Below are 8595 nucleotides of genomic sequence, written 5' to 3' on the forward strand. Positions count from 1 at the left end.
GTTTTTTATTCAAACAGTGAACTCGAACACTGAGCGGGAAAACATATAGATGAATGTGTATCACCAGAAGACGGATACAAGCGTGAAACTTATCGTGTGTTAAATAAAATTAACTTCTGGAAAGGCCGACTTCACAATGTAACAGGCCTTTAATAGTTCGCTATGTATAGAGAGTGAAAAATCATACAAAAATATAATAACAGCAATGACATTAGTGATAAACGGAATTGTGAAGGGTATTACCAAAGCTAGTGTTGTTATTGACTGGTAATATTTCAGCCTCCAGTTCGCAAACAGGGACTCGTCTTGGGAAGGCTTCATGCATGGCTGTACGAGAAACAACTTTTACGAATACCCGGAAATAGGTACAACTGTACAAAAGTATCGGAATCTTAAGTCATAGCTTTCTTTAACAGTTTGCTGAGAAACGTTTCAGCAGAATATTTTTCTGGAATCGTAACACGTCACAGAAAATGCTGCAGAAGAAATGGCTCACCCTGAAATGAAGGAATAGACTAGCATTGGGCGATATCTGCACGTCCTTGCTGTTTGTTGCGCATCTCACACTGGTTGCACAGACAGGAACTGAATGTGTCGGACAAGACTGGCACACGGTGGCTTTGCAGAATGCCGTTTTATTATTGATATCTTTCGAATAAGCCAGGCAATGATACTAAATGGAAGCGGATGACTGTCAACCAGAAAACGTACCTCTCCGTCCTATGGATGTTAACGACATGCCTGTCCATCACAAGTAAGGTTTATGTGCAGGAACAAGCTGACACTAATGTCCTCGTCATTTTAACACACCATTCTGTTAACTATGAGAATGTGATACCCTTTGAAATTCATAAGTGTTTTGAAGTAGAATTTTATAAAATCCCATGCGAGAAGCAGAACTGATACCTTAATTGTAAAAAAATGGAAGTATAGACAGGGTAAAATGCTGAATTATCTGCCAGCAAATAAAATACGATACTCTTCTTAAGTTAAGAAGCACCCGTATTTTCCAGTAAAATGTGTAAAGACTTTCATTACTGAACGAGCTTGGTCACTGAATAAAAATTCGCGTCTAATTTATCTCAATCAGTGACGATTAGATACGAAGTATTGTCGAGAGATGCGGAAAGGAAATACCTTTATCAAAATTTGCAGGATACATCCCCGAATAAGGAAGAAACCGGAAGACACCGTTATTTTCATTAAATTAAATTTGCAGTATCATATTGGTATCTGGTTATGAGTTCTGTGACACATGTACTTAAGAATATAATTTACGTAGCCACTCTAGAGAAAATCCCACCTGACAGATGGCATACCAATGCCAATGTGAGGGATACAGCAGCAATATTACTGCAAATGAAAAGTAACTTAAATTGCTTGAAGTCAGCTAGGTATTAGGGCCAGACAGAGCTGTATTACATAACTGGCAAACGAATGACCATCGCTCGAAATCATCATTTACTGTACATTTAGGCTGAAAAAAAATTCCCATTTTGGCCACCACGTTCAAATCTGGCGTTGTGAATGCAAGAAAGACGTGTAGCTGTTTTTCCACATGTACTGGTCTAGGAATGGGACATGCGCAGAAAAGGTCAAACAAGTGAGAAAGACAATGTTCGTCTCACTATTAACTGCTGCATTCACACTTAGTTCAAATATGAGCACTGGAGAAGTGGATGAGATGCTGTAAAGCACCGGAATTACACCTGTTGGCCAAACCTGGAACTAATTTTTTCCTGCATTAACGCATTAGTGTATCTACGAAGTTGCGCTGCCATGCGATAATTTCAACCCATACTGGATTTCCATGAGAAGCTGCACTTTAATTATAACCACTTGGCACGTTCTTACAGCAAGTAAAAACAGGGATGAGGATGTACTCAGAACTTGCTGACAGTCAGAAAGTCGCAGGTTATCCTAGATGGAGGATTATCAACAGACGTAGAAGTTCTTTAGAACTTGCCGAGGAGTGAAGCAGCCAGTGCTTTTGTGTTAATACGGCAGTAAGTTGCATTATAGTATTGTTTGGGATCTCAGACTCATTGCAAATGATGACTAAACGAGGTGGGGAAGCGGTAGGAGACTAGGGCGACAGTTATAAGACCTCGTCCGACCGGATGACTATGGTTTTACGGGATTTCCTTAAATCACATAAGACAAATACCCGATTATCTTCCCAACTTTCCGCATCCGAGCTTGAGTTACGCTTCTGATGACCTCGTCATGGTTGATTCCTTATCGCAAATGGTGCACTTACTATGAAGGAGTTCTGTCCGATAATGGCTATACTAATGTGCAGTTACATGTGGACAGAACTGTTTGCCCATTAAGACATTGCGACAGAAATACTGAAAAATATTCCATGAAAGTAGTCGAGTTTCTCGTGAAAACGTACTTAGACAACATTGAGAGCCGCTGCACGGAGCTAAATTTATGAAAATATTTTGGTCCTTCATGTAGCGGCCGTATAGTGAATGTGACGGTAATAGTAGGCTAACAGAAACACTGACAACGAAGTCTTTCGCGGCGACACTGTTACATAAAACATTCTCGGAGTTCTTGCAGCGCCAGTAATTTCAGGATGAAATATCGAGCTTTCGACGATTACCTCCATCGTCTTCGTCAGGAGTAACTGACGCCAGAGTGCTCAGAGCCCTTTGATCCATTTTGTAGCCCCAGTAGGTAGATGGTGAGGCTATGAGTTCAGACTCAGTGATACAAGAAGAAGGTGCAACAAGCTTGGCTTCGGAACGGGCAGACATGTCTAACCCGAAAATGTGCGTGATGACGATGATAATAGGAGATCCCACAGGAATGTGTTTGTGGTGTCACCGCCAGACACCACACTTGCTAGGTGGTAGCCTTTAAATCGGCCGCGGTCCATTAGTATACGTCGGACCCGCGTGTCGCCACTGTCAGTGATTGCAGACCGAGCGCCACCACACGGCAGGTCTAGAGAGACTTACTAGCACTCGCCCCAGTTGTACAGCCGACTTTGCTAGCGAAGCTACACTGACCAAGACGCTCTCATTTGCCGAGACGATAGTTAGCTTAGCCTTCAGCTACGTCATTTGCTACGACCTAGCAAGGCGCCGTTTTCAATTGATATTTATCTTGAAGCATGTACCGTCAAGAGAGATGTTCTACAATTGTGGATTTAAGTTAAGTATTCCAAGAACTACGTTCTTTTCTTTATAGCATAATTACTTTACCTTGTTCCAGACCTCACGCCAATCTGCGTGAGCTTAACGCGTGCCTTTCGGCTACCTCCAAGTGGCTTGGCTGTCTTGCCACGCCACTACAGTGTTAACAGCCTATCTTCCAACACTTCTCTCGAAAATGAAATATCGCAATAAGAAATAGGCCTTGTCGCACTAGGTATAGTAATTCACAGACTATGGTGTCGATTACAGAGAAATTCTGCATTAAGCAAGACACAGTTTGTTTACGTTTATTTTATCGATACATATTTCTGTACTTTCCGTGCTGTCTACAAGTGAACTTATGTTTATAATTCTGTCTCAGATGAAACTATCAGCTGTTTTGTACCGGTAGTTCTGTGTGTGTCATGTAAACCTTGCCATGGTTCCAGATACTTTAGTCTTGTTTCCCGATTTTTTAGATGTGTTAAAACTTTAATTTTTTTGCTATGTATGAACGTGAAATAGATGAAAAGGCTCTTGAATTGGCGGTGCAGATCTTGTACGTTTTTCATGAAATTAATGAAATGGGTGTGTAATTTTTGGAAACCCCAAGAACGAGAAAAATAAATCTATTAACAATGGTAAACCAGCTTACATAAAAAAACCATGAGAAACTATAGAATGAATGGAACATAGAATAAAACTACCATCATAAGATACTGATAACGTTACATGGGACAAAGTAATTAACAAAAAAACCACTGAAGACAAAAAGATCTGAATCATATGTGCGCTAATGAAAAATAAAATGATAATGTATTACTGACGTCATGTGTTCTACATTCTTCAATAGCTGTTTACATCCGTCATGGTAATGGGCAAAAGTAGTTAATAAATAATGTAAGCTACTTTCCCTATCTCTTCTATGAACATAATTGTAGTAGTTTCTTCTGTACTGAAATCGTCCTCTTGTGCAGGCAAGAGTTGTTATTTAGATGTTGGTCACAAAAATAATTACTACTTATTGTAAATCTGTACATATTTCTGTCTAATACGCTAAAACCTCCATTAAATACTGCCACAGACACTAAACTTTCTCAACTGCATTATAACTCCATATCCGGCAAGTTAGCCTAGACTGGTCTACGTAGTGAAAGTATTCTAGCAATAGTTCCCTTTATGTGGAAAGACAACTTTGTTACATCGGACCAAATGTAAACAGCTTAACGAAAAATGTAAATTCATATGTAAAGTGTAGAAGAAGGGTGGTGAGCCATGAAAATATATGAGGATACAACAACCGGTTAGAGCTAGGCAACTTGCAGCCACCGACATGACCTAGGGAACCTACGTGGCTGTGTCGAGACGTACAAGTCTTTGCGGGACAAGAGCTTGATACAATTGTTCGTTTGCGTAGCGTGCTAGATAATAAGTCGACGGTGGCACGGTAAACGGAGAAGCAACAGGTGGCGGAAGTGCGTGGTACAGGAAAAAAAGAAACGCACGGAGTGTGAAGAGCGGCAAGACGGTGACACTGGATCGGTGAATATACCGGTCTGGCGCGTCAGGTCAGTTGTCGTGCCAGAGACACTGACCGGTGCTGTACCAACTGCTGGCATCGGGGGAGGCTATTTAGAAAGGGAAGGTTCTTTTTTTTGTGTTCCCCAGCGACGAAGTCAGGGTCGGGACAGGCAGGCAGAAAGGTGGGCCGCAGATGTGCTTTCATCCCCGGCCGGTTCTTACCAATAGGAGGCCTTCTATACAGCCGTCACGTCACGTGGTGCAGCAAAAAAATGCCCCCCGACTGCTAATAGAATACCCACGTCCCACACCCGTCTTCTCACCGCTAGCAGCAGACCTCTGTTGGGCTCAGTGCGTCTCTGGAAGAGCAGTAGGCCAGTTTCGGTCAAATTAGTATTTCATATCTAATTTACAGTGACACATTTCCAGGATCTACGCTAATGTTACTAAATTTTTAGCGTCTCTCCGAGCACGACTATCAGTGATGATAATAGTCTTGCCAACCCAACTAGTTGTAAAAAAATGAGGTGTTATAATCTATATTTCCTGTTTATTTTTTGTCTTGCTCAGATACTTGTCATTACACTACGGGATACAGAGCATGTAATGCACCTTCAAGGTATCATTTCTTCGTGTGGTGTGTACATAAGTTTCTGCATCTGTAATATGCGATTAAGTGAAGACATCGTATTACTTAAATACTTCCCTTTTTTTTCATTTATTCTCGGTTTTCTCAGAACAACAGCCTACATGTTCATGACATAAAACTTTATTACTTTGAACAGTCTGCAGATGAAGATAGGTACCGAACACACAGCTAAGAAATGTTGAAACTTGATAACATATTTAGATAACTGACTTGTCAGTTTTATTACATTAGATGAACTAGTAACAGGAGTAGGAGACTAGTTTTTTAGCTTAGTTATATCTTTTCGTGTTCCTTTCTCATTTAATCGAAAAATGAAAAATGCTAGCATCATTTACCCGTCTACAGTATTCTTTGCTTAGTAGATCAAAGACTCAGCTCGTGCTCTCTCATGTGTGCATGAAACATTATGGTGGTCATTTAAAAAATGTTTCTTTTTCGATATGTGGCGACACAATGCCAAGAAAAGCGGAAGCAGCTTTGGTTAAACGCGCATGAAACTAGAGCCTTGAGAATTAAGAAAATTTTGAGAGTTGGCAGAAATAATTGTAGAAATTCAGTGGCAGCATGCTTCGTGTATAGCGACACATGACTATGGTTCTGTGTAGAAGAGTAAAAACAATACAGATATCAACAGGGAGTGAGAAGTATCGATTGTGTTTTTTCTTGCACTTCACACGTAATAGCTGGCTAAAGAAATAAGACAGATGATGAAGACTCTGCTTAATCACCCCCCACAAAACTGCCACAGCTTAAGTGCTGTTTGCAGTGCCTCTAAAGTAATTTCCAATGTTACGAAAGTTAAAAGCGCCGATTTTAGCAGGCTTTTTTGTGAGACAATGATTTTTAAATTCAAATTTATGTGTTACTTCTTTACAGCCAATTTTCTGTACTTGTGGAGAAAGTAAGATGTCGATTTAATAACTATTAATAAAACTGTGAAGTAGTTGTATAAATTCTGCGAACACAAACAGGTAAGGAAGAGAAAAACATCGTACGGTGCAATATTTGTACTGCCAGGGTAGAACCGTTTCTGAAGCTGCATGTATTTACACGTTTAACAAAAATTATCATCCATATTGAGACAGTTATCAACGGGGTTCATTTTCTCCCAAAGAACGTAACTGACAGATAAAATCTGTCGTGTTACGACCATGTGGTCTACATTAAACTTCGCCAGTAATAGCTCCTTATCTCGAACTAAAGCGATATGTACCAAGTTACCATAGGTATAAGATGCTTCGAGAGGTGCATTACAAAAGGCATTTTCTGCCATTACAATTTTCAAGTCAGTATCAAATGTCCCTAAACATACTCTTTAAAATAGTGTATAGTAAGTACTGTTCCATTGGCGTACGGGGTATACAATACGTTCACCTTAAAATGTAAGTATAATTTTAAACAGAGCTTGATTTACGCAATATTCGTCCATCAGTGCAGGTAGTAGTCATTAAAATTTTGTCATATATTGTGATACTGCAATTCAAATGAACGAAATCACATTCAAAGAAACAGCTGACTGGCACTTGTTAAAGCAAAAAGTTAACTTCGGTACAATTTACTAACGTCTTTTATGCCATTACAAAAATATGGTCTTGTTGTCTTCTTCTCAATAGGAAAAAATACTGACGACCTGAATTGTTCATTATCTACCAGCTTTCACGTTCTAGCCATAACAGAAGTATAGCCCTAACAAAAGTATTACATTTCGTCGTCAGACATATGGAATCTCATGTGTTAAAAGCAGCCTACAATCGAGTTTGAAGAGAAAGAAGTCGCAGAAAACATGTATTGTGGCTCAAAAGATTCTGTGGTGTCGCCCCTTGTCAGATAATACACCACAATTATTTATTTAATTATTTTTTTTTTTTGTAAACATATCACAATGATTTTAGGCCGAGACTTATCGCATTATGTGTAACAGCTTTTTTGTGGATGTACAATAATCCAGCGATACAGTTGCTAACAGTTCGATTTATCTCTATTAAATATATACAGAAAAGTTAGAACGCTAAGATAACAGACAAATAGTGGAAGTATCCCGAACAGCGACGAAGAGAAAAATCACTCATCGTAGAACGTGAGTTTTGCTTCGAAAACACGTTTAACAAAAATTATCATTCATATTGAGACAGTTATCAACGGGGTTCATTTTCTCTAAAAGAACGTAAGTGACAGATGAAATCTGTCGTGTTCCGACAATGTGATCTACTCTAAACTTCGCTAGTAATAGCTCTTTATCTCGAACTAGGGCGATGTGTACCAAGTTACCATAGGTATAAAATACTTCGAGAGGTACATTGCAAAAGGCATTTTCTGTCATTACATTTTTCAAGTCAGTATCAAATGTCCCTAAACATACTCGTTAAAATAATGTATAGTAAGTACTGTTCCATTGGTATACATGGTATACAAAACGTTCACCTTAAAATGTAAGTATCATTTTAAACAGAGCCTGATTTACGCAATATTTGTCCATCAGTGCGGCTAATAGTCATTAAAATTTTGTCATATACACACACACACACGCATACACACACACACACACACACACACACACACACACACACACACACATTTTCTGTCATTACATTTTTCAAGTCAGTATCAAATGTCCCTAAACATACTCGTTAAAATAATATATAGTAAGTATTGTTGTGGTTCATTGTGTTATAGAAAACAAAGACTCTGTAAAATTTGCTGGACTGTCTGCTGGTTTTCCCATAACTTATTACCTCGGGCAAAATAATTTACGTCGGACTGCGTATTGACTTCACGACATTACCTAAGTACGTGGACAAATTCGTGCCTGTAAGATTGAAGCTATACAGCGATAAGTGAAGTTATCCATTCTGGAAACTAAGTTGAAAAATCTCATTCATTCAAACAGCGCAAAATTTTTATGACTATACAAAAAACACAGTGCAATTATTACAGTATTTGTCAAACTCACGCATCGTCATCAGTATTCAACAGATGTCTTCTGAATAGTTCTTCTGCTTTCTTTCCCACGGTTTCTTCGTGCAGTTCATGGTTTAATCTGAAAATATTAAAAAAATTAATGTGAAATTATTGTCAGAAATTATTACATATTTTAAACATAGAATGAATCTGTGTTATCTGTTGTAAACAAAAGATATATAGTCTATCGCTTTTCTTATTTATTTTACAATTTTAACCCAGTAAAAACATAAGGAGATTTCGAAAAATCGTTGGCAAAATTAAGCAGACTCAGAATAGGTAAATATATGAAGGTATGAAACACACTTAGTTACTTCAAGT

The 8595-nt window shown here is 38.8% G+C and overlaps 1 long non-coding RNA gene across 1 annotated transcript in view; it reads right to left on the reverse strand.

Moving 5' to 3' along the window:
• LOC124777845 overlaps positions 1-8356 on the reverse strand; it is a 263874-nt gene extending 255518 nt beyond the window's left edge. Inside the window, exon 1 of the long non-coding RNA XR_007015788.1 lies at positions 8267-8356. This is a non-coding gene — a long non-coding RNA (uncharacterized LOC124777845). The remainder of the gene's footprint in view (positions 1-8266) is intronic.
• Positions 8357-8595: the final 239 nt, after the last annotated feature.

Source organism: Schistocerca piceifrons, chromosome 2, assembly GCF_021461385.2.
Source record: "Schistocerca piceifrons isolate TAMUIC-IGC-003096 chromosome 2, iqSchPice1.1, whole genome shotgun sequence".
Classification (NCBI taxonomy): domain Eukaryota; kingdom Metazoa; phylum Arthropoda; class Insecta; order Orthoptera; family Acrididae; genus Schistocerca; species Schistocerca piceifrons.